Source organism: Pteropus alecto, unplaced genomic scaffold (assembly GCF_000325575.1).
Source record: "Pteropus alecto unplaced genomic scaffold, ASM32557v1 scaffold206, whole genome shotgun sequence".
In the NCBI taxonomy this organism is placed as follows: Eukaryota; Metazoa; Chordata; class Mammalia; order Chiroptera; family Pteropodidae; genus Pteropus; species Pteropus alecto.
Window position 1 is genome coordinate 4153339 of NW_006438906.1, and position 12062 is coordinate 4165400.

General features: G+C 39.1%; 1 protein-coding gene across 9 annotated transcripts in view; it reads right to left on the minus strand.

Annotated features, from left to right (window-relative positions):
- NTRK2 (neurotrophic receptor tyrosine kinase 2) overlaps window positions 1-12062 on the minus strand; it is a 318904-nt gene that overhangs the window by 289245 nt on the left and 17597 nt on the right. The gene's annotated exons all lie outside the window — the stretch shown is intronic.

Genomic DNA, 12062 nt, shown 5'->3' on the forward strand with positions numbered 1-12062 from the left:
GAAAACATGATTGAGCAGGTTTTATGGTCAATGACAGGTTCGCCAGGTTTCATTTTTCATTTTTCTTTTGTCGCTCTTTCAACTAACAATTTCAGTTTGTCTCCTCTTTCATGGTATCTCCTATGCACAGAGGTGGAAATAACTTGGAAACGAATTCTCTAGGTCCAAAGGCATTTCACCCTCATGGTGACAGCCACAGGGATGCTGGCATCATCACACGCAAGACAAAACACATTTTTTCTTACATTCCAAGAGAACCATTTACTCTCTCCTTTTACCTCCTAAAATGCTGAAGCGGATTCCCCCGACCCTTTCTCTTTCTTTTTCTCTCCCTTCTTCCTTTCTTTCCTACTTTCTCTTTTCGTGGCCCAGCATATGAAGTCTTTCTGCTTTTGTCAATAATAACATCAATTTTTCCTTCCAGGAAGCACATTTCACAAACCCCACATGGCCCTAGTGCACTCTCAGTAGGAACTCTCCTCTTCCCCCACCCTCAAATACAGGAGTAAACTGTTGACTCGGGATGGACAGAGAATACCATGATGACTGGCTTTGAGATGTACATGTGACCTCAACTAGACCAGTGAGAATCTTTCCTAAAATTAAATAGATGAATGCTGGGACAGAAGGAGTCTCCTTCTTTCTCTGGAATCATATTTGAAAGATTACACAGGCCTAGCGCTTCCATAGGAAATTATTCTTCCACAAGGAAAGAGACCGCCCAAGACTAATGCTAGCATGCAGAAGAGAGCTAAGAGGTACGAAGAGAGACAGATCCCTGAAAATGTCACGTGAGCCTTTGACTCCTGCCATCTCTGAGGTTAGCTGTCACTAACAGAAGTTTAATCTAAATTTCTGTCATCCGAAACCAAGAAAATTCCAAGTACTAAAAACACACAGCCATTAGAACTGCCACCATGATATTTCCTTGTGCCATAATTGAGAACCTGTCTATCCACTTTTCTTAGATCACAACCTCTTAATAAAGACCACAGCATCCAGTAAAGTACCTTGCACAAGATAGGTATTCAGTGGATGAAGGACAGATGGATGGATGCATGGATGGTTGATCAACATTTGGAGTTCCAAAGGCACTTATAGGAAGTTGTGCTAGGATAGATTTTTCCTTTTCCATTTCAAAAAATTTAAGATATATAGCATTCCAATTAAGACACTAAAAACTAATATATAACCTTGTTGTTACCAACAAGCTTTAAAATAGAAAAAAAAAAGTAACCATTGGAGGAGAAGATAAAGCATCTATAGGTCTCTTCTACTTAATCCTCCCCCGCCCCCTGCAAAAAATGACAAAAATTTATGGTAAGAGTTGGGACACCCATCTTTAGAAAATAAATTTTAAAAAATAAGTAAGTGCTCTGCAGGAACAAAATTACACCAGAAAAAAATATTTTTAAAAGGACCCGCATAAACACTGTCCTCAGTTACATAAAAATGCAAAGTCCAAGATAGAAAGGCATCTCTCACACAAAGATCTTGGTTCTCCCTAATACCTGGGCCTGGCACTTAATAGATTTGCAGGAAGGATGCATTCCGTTATCTCCATCTACCACACACAGGAGGAAACATTTTAAGACTCCAACCTAATGCTCAAACAATTTTCAACATCAAGGGTTTTTATGAAATGTTTCAAATTATCTCACTTTAGATACATTTTTCCAAGATTTTCATTCCACTAACACTTTCAGTAGAAACCTCAGTGACCTCCTTCTTCTTAATTATCTCCAAATAAAAACTGCATTCCAGAAAGTCCTAAATTTTAATGCTTTTTTCATGCAACTGCAGCAAAAAAAGGTAAATAATGTGGGTAAGGTTTCCTTTGGGGTCACAATCAAAACTTCCAGAGAAGCCTGTCCACTCTTTACAGCTGAGCTAGCATGGTGGCTGTCACTGTTCAGAAAACATCAGCTCTCTGCCTGAATCCTCCATGCTTATGATGGGGGCTTGACACTCCTTACTCAATGTTTTTGGCACAAAGCATATTTCTTTAACATTTCTTTTACTTATTTATGCCCTTATTTTTATTTCATTTTTCATCAGACTTTTAATTTATAAACTCCTCAGTTGTACTCAAAAAAATACAACAAACTAGCATAAATAAAAAATGGAAAGCAAAGAAGAAAGAAAAGCAAGGGTAGAGACATCAACAGAGCTAGGAATTAGGTTTTAAAATGCATGTACTCGTTAGGAAAAAGCCACAAGCTTAATTCTAAGCTTTCTAGTCACCATCGTATAGTCAGTAGTAAATTCAGTGTTCACAAGATAAAAATAAGTCAGACATTAAGCAAAGCATAACTGTTCTTCAATCTAAGACTAGACAGGAGATATTGCTAAAAACCTCACAACCTCTTAATATGCATCACAGCATATAAAATTTGCAAAAGAACCATATGTAATTGGTTCTAAAATTGCAAAAGAACCATATGAAATTATGAAAAATGGTCACTAGAGAATACTCTTCCACTGTAGAGGCAGGAATGTTCTAAATAAATAATAATTTTTCTCTTGGTCAAAATGGAAAAAATAACACATTTTTCAAATCAAATCAAAATCAACAGATTTTGCAAATCAAAAGGTTGGCAAGTGTCCCCCCAGACGCCAAGAACTCCCCTTCATAAGTTGCCATCTTCAGAGATGCCCACAAGATAGCTGCTGATTATAAACTGATCATGAAATCTACCCCATAAGAAACTCTCCTTAGACTAGAAAGGAAGCCAATAAAGTTAGTAACAGACAATTCACACAGGGAAAACATCAATGGCTGAGAAACATATGAAAAGCTGCTCACCCCACAGGAATCTGAAATGCAAATTAAATAATGGCATACCATTCCTCTCCCACTATATTGACAAAATGTTTAAAGTCTAACAATATAAAACATTTCTGAGGATGTGGGGAGTTTCTCTTACATTGTTGGAAGGAGTGTAAAGTGGTATAACTACTTTGAAGAGCAGTTTGCCCATATCCTGGAAAATTACAAATTGGCATACTTTGTGGCCCAGCAATTCCATTTCCAGATATTCCCCTGAAAGAAATTCTCACGCATGCACACACACGGAGACATATACAAGAATATTCATTATATTTACAGTCAAAATCAAAAGTTGGGAAGAACCTAGGTATCCATCAATAAAGAAACCACTCAGCCATAAAAAAGATAAAGTATTGCCATTTTTGACAACATGGATGGATCTTGAGGGTATTATGCCAAGTGGAATAAATCAGACAGAAAGGACAAAAACCACATGATTTTCTCATATATGGAATATAAAATAAAAAAGTAACAAACGAACTAACAAAACAAAACCATAGACACAAACAGAATGGTGGTTACCAGAGGGGAAGGGGGATGGAGGAAGGAGAATTGAATAAAGGGGGTCAAATATATGGCAATCTAGAAGGAAACTAGATTTTGGGTGGTGAGCATGCAATAGAGTATACAGATACTGAATTATAATGTTTTACACCTGAAATCTTTATGTTATTAACCAATGTTACCTCAATAAATTTAACTTAAAAAAAGAGAAACAGAAAAAATAAGGTATATTATAAATATACAAGTTGGATTGAATCAGATCTTCATATTTGAGTAGAAAGAGATCTTCATTATAAATGAGAAAGAAAAATAACCCAAATTGCATACTAATATATACATATAAAACAATTTAGGCAAACTTTTAAATATACACAGAAAACAACCACACAATGTTCATAGTCAAGGACATATGTAAAGTATAAAAAGATTGTAAGCAAAGTCACCTTGGGAAAGAATGGATCTGGGACAGAGAAACTTAAAACTGTTCAAGTATTCTATTAAACTACTAATCTATTAAACTACTAAAGTATTTAATTAGAAAAAAACTTGTAACGAAAAAGACAAAAATGTTAAAGCATCAGTTCCGAATATAAACCATGAAGTTACTGTTATGTCCTTATATATATATTTTTTTTTCATTGTAAAGATTTATGAGGAAGGAAGGAAAGAAAAAGGAAAGGGAAGGAGGGAGGGAGGGAGAGGGAGAGGGAGGGAGGGAGAGAGAGAAGGAGACAAAGAAAGCCATAGTAGTGAAATGACTGCAGGGAAGCTGCACTCCAGGGCTTCTCAGTTACTCAGCGGACAAATATACCTGGGCTCAAGTCATAGTTTCCTAGATCACCCAAAAGGCAAAAGTCTAAAAGCCTTCTTCTGCTCCCTGCCCCAGAGCCTCTGGACAGGAACCAAAAGACTAAGGAACATGCTGGACTGCCCCCTACTGGTGATGTCCACATTCCTCTAGGAGGATCCCGACAACGCCAGGCCTTTGGAGTTCTCCCATCTCACTGCCACTGCTCAGAAGAGGGTCAGTGAGGAGAGGAAGTGCCAGGCCAGGGCAGACAAGGAAAAGACACACCGACAGGCAGTGTGGCAGGCTTTCTCCCCTGAAAACCACTTCCCATCACTCTGGTCAAAGTGTTGTCAAACTCTGAGGGCTCTTGCCTGAATCGAGCTTTGCTTAATAAAACACATCTCTAAGAAGAGTTTCATTTCCGAAGAAGCAGTGGGAAGGCCCAGAATTTTGGCACAGGCCTTTCTCAAAAGCTTTCTCTCCATGACAACCCCTAACTCCTCTAACCTATGCCCACTGGAAAGGTTAGGCTCCAGGGATTTAAAGGCACAAGCCAACCCCCCAGAGTCCATGTCCCAGTGCCTGATAAGAATCTCATATGAGTTCAGCAGAACTTTGGTTCTTCATGGAAACCTAAGCTTTTGCCCCTCTAACCTGCAGATGTTGCCTTCATTCTCTTTCAGGCAAACCCTCAGCCTTCAAATAGTGACAAGGAGAATTTGGATTTGATGAAGTTGGATTTAATTTGATACTCCTTAAGAATTTCTCTCATTTACTTCCTTTGCCTCCCACCTCTCCATCAGCAATCTTTCTGGAATTATTGTTGGCCATCAACCATCCTGTTTTGACCAAATATGTCTTCCTCTATTCTCACATCCATATATGGGACTCTTGCTTAGACCTCATATTATTATGAGTGCTGTTTTTTATTGTTGTTTTTCATTTTTACTATATCCTAAGACCACTATCTACTGCCTTCTCAATGAATTTGCCTAAATCTATTCTGGGTCCCTACAATATGTGAAACATTGCTTGATTTGTACACAACACCAAGAAGGCTTTTTCCAATCAGAACATTTTAATTCCATCAGTTGGCAAGCTTTTTTTGTTTGTTTGTTTGTTTGTTTGTTTTAGCACTTATTGTACTTCTTAACTTTGTAATTAAGAATTAGAAGAAATGGAAGTGTTTTTTGTACCTACCACCTTATTTTTCTATGAACCCATCTGATTCCCCAACTGAACTGTTCACTCCTCAAATGGAGCAGTCTTATTCATCTCACTGCATCTCCACCTCTAGCACAGTGGTGATGCTCACGGAATGCCGGCTGACTTAAAGCAGTCAAACAGATCCAGGCATCCTCCACCTGGAGTTTTTATTATTCTCCTGGAAAGACCAGACACATACACACATACGCATGTACAATAAATACTAAATGAGGACTGTGATAATAGAAAATGACTTCATTCATCATGTAGAAAACAAGGAAACAACATAAAGACAATAACAGAAGAGGATGGAAAGCTAATTTTGAAAGCAGAATTTGTCTAATCTAGAAGCAAATTTAGATTACAAGCATACAACATGTTCAAATCAACTACTGTACTTGTTTATTTGTTTTTATAAAAATGAGCATTTATTTGCCACTGAACTCCTCAGTCTCAGGGATGTTAAGGGTAGAAATGGCCTTCAAGAATCTTCAGATCCATGGTTCTTGACCTTGAAAGAGGTGATCCCCTCTGGGGACAGTATCTGTTGAGCAAAAAAGAGAAGGTTCCAAGCAGAGATACCAGCACCTGGACGGTAAACAGACAGTGGAAGGTATGACAATATCTGATTGGACAGGTCAGCGAAAGTTTAAATGGAGGTCAGCCTTGAAGAGAGATCGGAAAGTCAAGAGAAAAAGAATTCGGATATAAACAAAGTCCCTTCTATCTGCCATTATATTGTCACCAAAGCTTCTCCAGTCTCAACTTGACATCTAGGACCTTCATTAAGACATTTTCTTGATGGTAAAGAAAATTTCTTTTCCTTAGGCTTAACAAAAAGAATATCAATGGCTTTTGGAAAATGAAGAGAGAAGTGGTAATTTTAGGAAAAGTTCACAGAACTGTTTTTGAATTACAGGTTCCTGGAAAGGGTGCTCATCCCATTTTAAAAGATTCCATATTGGCTTTAACAACCTATCAAATAATTCCTCCAGGTAATCTGCCCAAGTAACAGAGTGGTTTCTAATGCAACAAAGAGTGGTTTCTAATGCATCTTTTCTTCGTATTAGCTTAACAGCAATACTGCTCTAAAGCAAAATTTCCCTTTAGCTTATACTGAACTGTACTTTGGCAATAAACCAAAAAGAAACAGAAACAGCAGTGAATATTTCTAATGGCTACTCTTCAAAATGGAATCACTTCCCACTACCCTGCCCACCCTGACCCCCACCACCAAATAAATAAATAAACATAAATAAAACTCAGACGCCACAAGAGATTACGATACGTGCCTAGGCTTACAGCCATGGAGTGAGGCATTTCAGCTCTGATGGGGTCCTGTCTGCCATAAGATTCTCATCATAGGGAATATGATAATCCTTTTTTAAAAAATTATCCTTGTTCCCTGAGTCCACAACTAAGAAACTTCAGTTTCTCAGCAAAATGCTGAGAAAGAGATTTGGAAGTCAATCCATGGTGGACCAAAGCAGGATTCAAAATAGGAATTTCTCCATATATTGCTCCATTCTTGCGAGAGTGTACACCACCCCACGGTGGAGACAAGAACGTAGAGAATACCAAGTAAGGATGCCCAAAACCTGAATTCAAACAGTCTGTTAGCGCACACTGGTTAGCACCACCACTTCCACCTTCCTTCTGGCCATTGGCATTAGAAGTAGCACCAGCAATCCCCATTTATGGAATGCTAACCATGTGCCAGGCACTGGGGCATTCACGCATTGTCTCCCTTAAAGGAATGATGCTACCAGAAGAGCACTGTGATTGTTCCCACTTTTCCAAAGAGGAAGCTGAGGCCCAACCATGCCAGGTCACTTCCCTGAGGTCACACAGTTGCCAGAACAGGATTGGAACCCAGATCTACCTTCTTTTGATTTCTGAGCTGATAGCCACTGTACCATGCCACTAGGGCTGTGGACTTGTAAATCTTGCACCTTCGATAAGGAATCATTTCTAAAATTTCTGCTAAAAGGGCCTCCACAAATAATCACAGCCTAAAAACAACAGTCAATGAAAAGGAATGAGGACATTTTACAGAATGCTCTCATGTGTTATACCTAAAGAGAGCTATAATAGAAGATAAATGAAAAATCTTCGGATTCTTCTACAATGCCAGAGAACTGCAGCTTCCTAGAATAGCCCAAATAACCTAAGAATTTAAGAATTCAAGTGTAGTGTGAGAGAATAACACACTCCACCAGCTTCACCTCTTACTCGCTATGTGACCTGGGGCAAGCCCCTACGCCTCAGTTTCCTTGTCTATAAAATGGAGTAACAACAGTAATTGCCTCATGTGGTCGTTGGAAAAATTAGAAAACTGTCCTAGCACAAATGAGGACCTCGATTAATGCTAATTATTATTAACAATGAGCAGAAGACCAAGATTTGAGCCTAGTAGATTTTGTCACTAACGAAACAGTAAGTTTGATCTCACCCTGACTCCAGTGCCCACATCTGTGAAAGAAGAAATTTGAACTTGATAAGGTCTCAGTTCCCTTCGGTAAACAAATGACAAGAAAATTTCAGCAAAATATTATAAAGAAAAAGTTATACTCAGGTTTTCATAGTATTTATATAGCTTTTTCTTATCTCTATCAACAAGGTGGTTCTCAACAAGAAATACTACAATTTATGACCAGAAAAATTAATTACATAAAAAGACCATAACGTTGGCTTTCTGCATAAAATACATCAGTCTTCAGCGGGAAAAATGTAGGTTTCATTTAACTTAAATAATAGCCTCCCACACAGATTTAAGATTGGATCCCAGCCTACAGATGATCCAGTGTATACACCTTACCAACTGGTTGACCAGAAGTCATGGAGACAGCATATTGCCTGGATCTAGACAATACAGGGTCTTTTATTTTTCGGTATTTTCTTATTGGCCACTAACTTTCCAAAATGGGAAGATTTCACATTTTAGAAATCTTAATCACATATTTTCTTTAAAAAAACAAAAAACGAAAAACAGAAGGTCCACCAAACGGGGCTAGCATATTTTCCTGGCAACAGTCAGGGCGAACTAAGTGACATCGCCCCCAGGGGTTTGGGGGCGTATCTCCAGCTGGTCACAACCCCGACCAACCTCAGCTATTTCACCAACCCATGGAAAGATTTTATGACACCTGACATAATTCTTGCTTGTAATTTCCCCTGAGATGTCAACGCTCCAACTATTCTCCTACACTGATATGTCATCTCCACGCACAGAGATCCCTAAAATGAGTCTCGTCAAAGTGATACAAAGACCACAATAAAAATACCCAACTTTTTTAAAGATGCTACTTCCACCTGTTCCAGAACCTTTAGAAATTTCCTCTATTGTTAAAAACTACAAAGGCCACAGACTAAATAGCTAAGTGTGATTTTATAGTTGATACAGTGGAAAATAAATCCCCAGAAGGAGATGGTATGTGTTTTTTCCTGACCAAAAAAAAAAAAAAAAAACTCGTTTTCCCAACTAATTTACTTAGTATCAGTATATATTTCACATCAGGTCTCAGATCTTTTGATAGGTCACAATAACTGGGCAGTGGCAAGTGAAAAGACAAGTAACTAAACATGTACCATGATACTGTTTCACCATAATAAATGAGGAGCCCAGGATGGAAATGGTCCTGACACTGAACTACTTATCGTAAAGAAGGAGGCTTAAGCTATGTTTAGGCCAAAATTTTTATTTTGGGCAGGTGTCCTCTAACACTAATCAATATGAAACCATCACAAACACAAATCATCTCATTGTGGAACTTGGGGTACACTCTGCAGCTAATTCATTCTGGCAACCCCTCTCAGGGTTAGGGCACCCCAGGAGCCCAAGGGGCTTCTCCTCTGGCTGGGAAGCCTGCTGGTCACACCTGCTCCTTATTAGGCTAGGCTAAACCCACCTCTGCTGTGCCCTGTAGGTGGAACTCTGCAGTCTCGGTCGAGCATCTGTCCATGCTCTGGAGCAATCAACGGGCTGCTTCCCCTGCCAGCCTGGATCTGCTCTCTGGTACCTCCTCAGCTCATTTTCATCCACCAACGGGGTGGCTTCCACCTGGATGAGTACGCAGGCCAGGCTGCTTGGTCTTCACAAAAGAATGTTAGCCCCACCATCTGCTTGTCTGCCTTCCAAAGGGAATGGATCTGGCCTTAACCAGCAACAGAGATTAAAATTTTCCAGGCTCTGGTCAGAGGGCACAACTTCAAATCATGTACAGTCCAGCTTTTAGCAAAGCCTGGCTCAGCAAAGGGTATGTGGGGATGAGACACTAAAATCCTGCCTTGTATCCATAAGTACAGCACTGGGAGATTAAATTCTCAGACCACTTTAGCCTCCTTGCAGAATTGATATCCTTGTCACTGCCCCCAACTTTCACTGGCCTTCTCAGTAAGAAGAAATGAAATCTACTTCTGCATTTTTCATAAAAGCTGCGAACTACATCACTCATTGTCCCTGCAAAAGAAATTCCTTTCGGAACACAGTGCCTTGTCCCTGTGGAATTAGTAGGCATTCTCCTTCCTAATAATGAGCTTCTCTTTTCACTGCCAGGAAGTTGAGAACAACTGTCGTGCTCAGTTACAGCAACTATGTCAACCATTAGAGTTAGTTGCTGTTCATGTCTCTCTCTCTTTTTATTCCTCGTTCCCTCCCTCTTATTTTTAGCTTACCAACCTTCTTGTATAAAATAATTATCATCAGTTATTCAAATACTGATTAACCGTAACATTTCCAATATTTGTTCAATATAAATTCAGTGGTCATTATGAATAATACACTGATACTATAGAATTACCTTTCAACCATGATTTTTTTTGTATGTTGCAGAGTGAATGGTCATAAAAAAGTGAAATTTTCATGGGACTCCAATCCAACACAGAAATTATCTTTTTAAAAATAAAAAAAGTTTTTTCCTCGTTCCCTGTTATTTCAGGCAGGTCAATGTTTCATTTATGACTATGAGAAGAACTTCCAATGATTAAAGCCCAGGCATTAAGAATTCTAAAAAACATTCAAGTCAGCACTAATCACAGCAGAACATAGTTTGGAAAGTTCTTGGAGTCCAGTCTGGTCAAACCATTCTATACGAAAAGGATTTTCGAACTATTTCTGCTTCGACTTCAGGACAGATCGAGCATGGCACTGAGAAAAATGAGCATCAGGCATAATGTCAAGAAAAGAGAATGATTCAAGTGGTAAAATTTTAGGATCTCTGTGAAGGTCTGTTTTGATTTTGGCACAATTTTTCAGCCAACATTTACAGACTGTGGGAGTAAGGAGAGCAATAAAATGTGAAGAACACTTCCAATTTTATCTTCGCTGGTTTCACTTCACATGTTAACCTTCAGTCACTTTTACGGAAGGTTGGGGATTACTTTCTTTGGAGTTCAACTACAAAGATGCTGGTGACAAGCGAACCCAGTCATAGTGGTTGTGTGAGGTCACAATAAAGAGAAGCTATTTTGCAGAAAGGAAGTGCGAGTGAGTTTTAAAATCCTAAACAAATCTCTTACAAAAAGTTTTAATTCAAGGTATATCATTATTCAAAAAGACATACATTTTTGAAGTACCTAGAAGAGTCAAATTCATAGAGACAGAATAGTAGTTGCCAGAAGCTAGGGACAGGGGAATGGGGACTTGTTTAATGGATATGGTTTCAGTTTTGCAAAATAAAAAGCATTCTGGAGATGGATGGTGGTGTTGGTTGCACAACTTGAATGTACTTAAGGCCACTGAACTGTACATTTAAAAACGGTTAAGATGATACATTTTATGTTATGTGTATTTTACCACAATCAAAAAAAAAAGAAAAAGAAAAAGAAGATATATAATTTTTTAAAGGACTTGCAATTAAAGAATGAGAAAGACAGTTAAAAGAGAAATAGAGCACAAACCTATAACCTCTAGAGTCCAGGGGAACTGTTGTAAATAACCTAATAAATGAAATGGACCAAGACCATCCAACAAAACAAAGTTGCAGAACAAGGACCATAACCTGAATAATAGTAGCTAAATCTGGCACGTTATTGCTCAGCATCATCACAGCGCAAAACCACTGTGACGCAGAGGCCAGATACAAGACAAAGGCCCTAACAGCATTGTCCTTTGTGCCCTATCTCTGGGCAGTGGACCCAGGCACATTAGAGGTCCTCACTCTGGTGCTCCTCCAACTGAGCACCCGTATATGAAGCAAGGTGTCTGCAGGACCAACAGGATGCTTCTACCTGGAAATAGCGCCTTCATTATCGACTTAGTAGAATCCCAGAATTCCCTACCCAAAGACCCAGAGCGTGCTCCCAAGGCCTATATAGGCCTTTTCTATAGATTTGTCCTCCTGAGGGTATGCCATGCTGTGGATGTGCATGTCCCAAGGCACAAGAGAGAAGGAGGAGTCCAAGGCTGCTGTCTGTGCTGGTGTTGATGCAGTTTGGCTGTATAGGATGGATTCTCCATACAGCTATGAGAGAGAAGTGATCCAACTGGGGATCTCCGCTGGTACACTTCAACAGGCCATACAAATGGTAGGAGCTGGCCTAACTCTTGTTACCTCAGACCCAGAAAGTGCCTGGTAGGAGGACACGTTCAAAAAATATTTGTTGATTGATTAATTCACTAAATGAATTGGTCAATCAATCAATCAACACATGCACATACAATCAATTCCCATCCTCCATTTCGGCTACCCCGAAATGACTTTGCCAACAAAGATCCATTCCCCTCTAAACTGT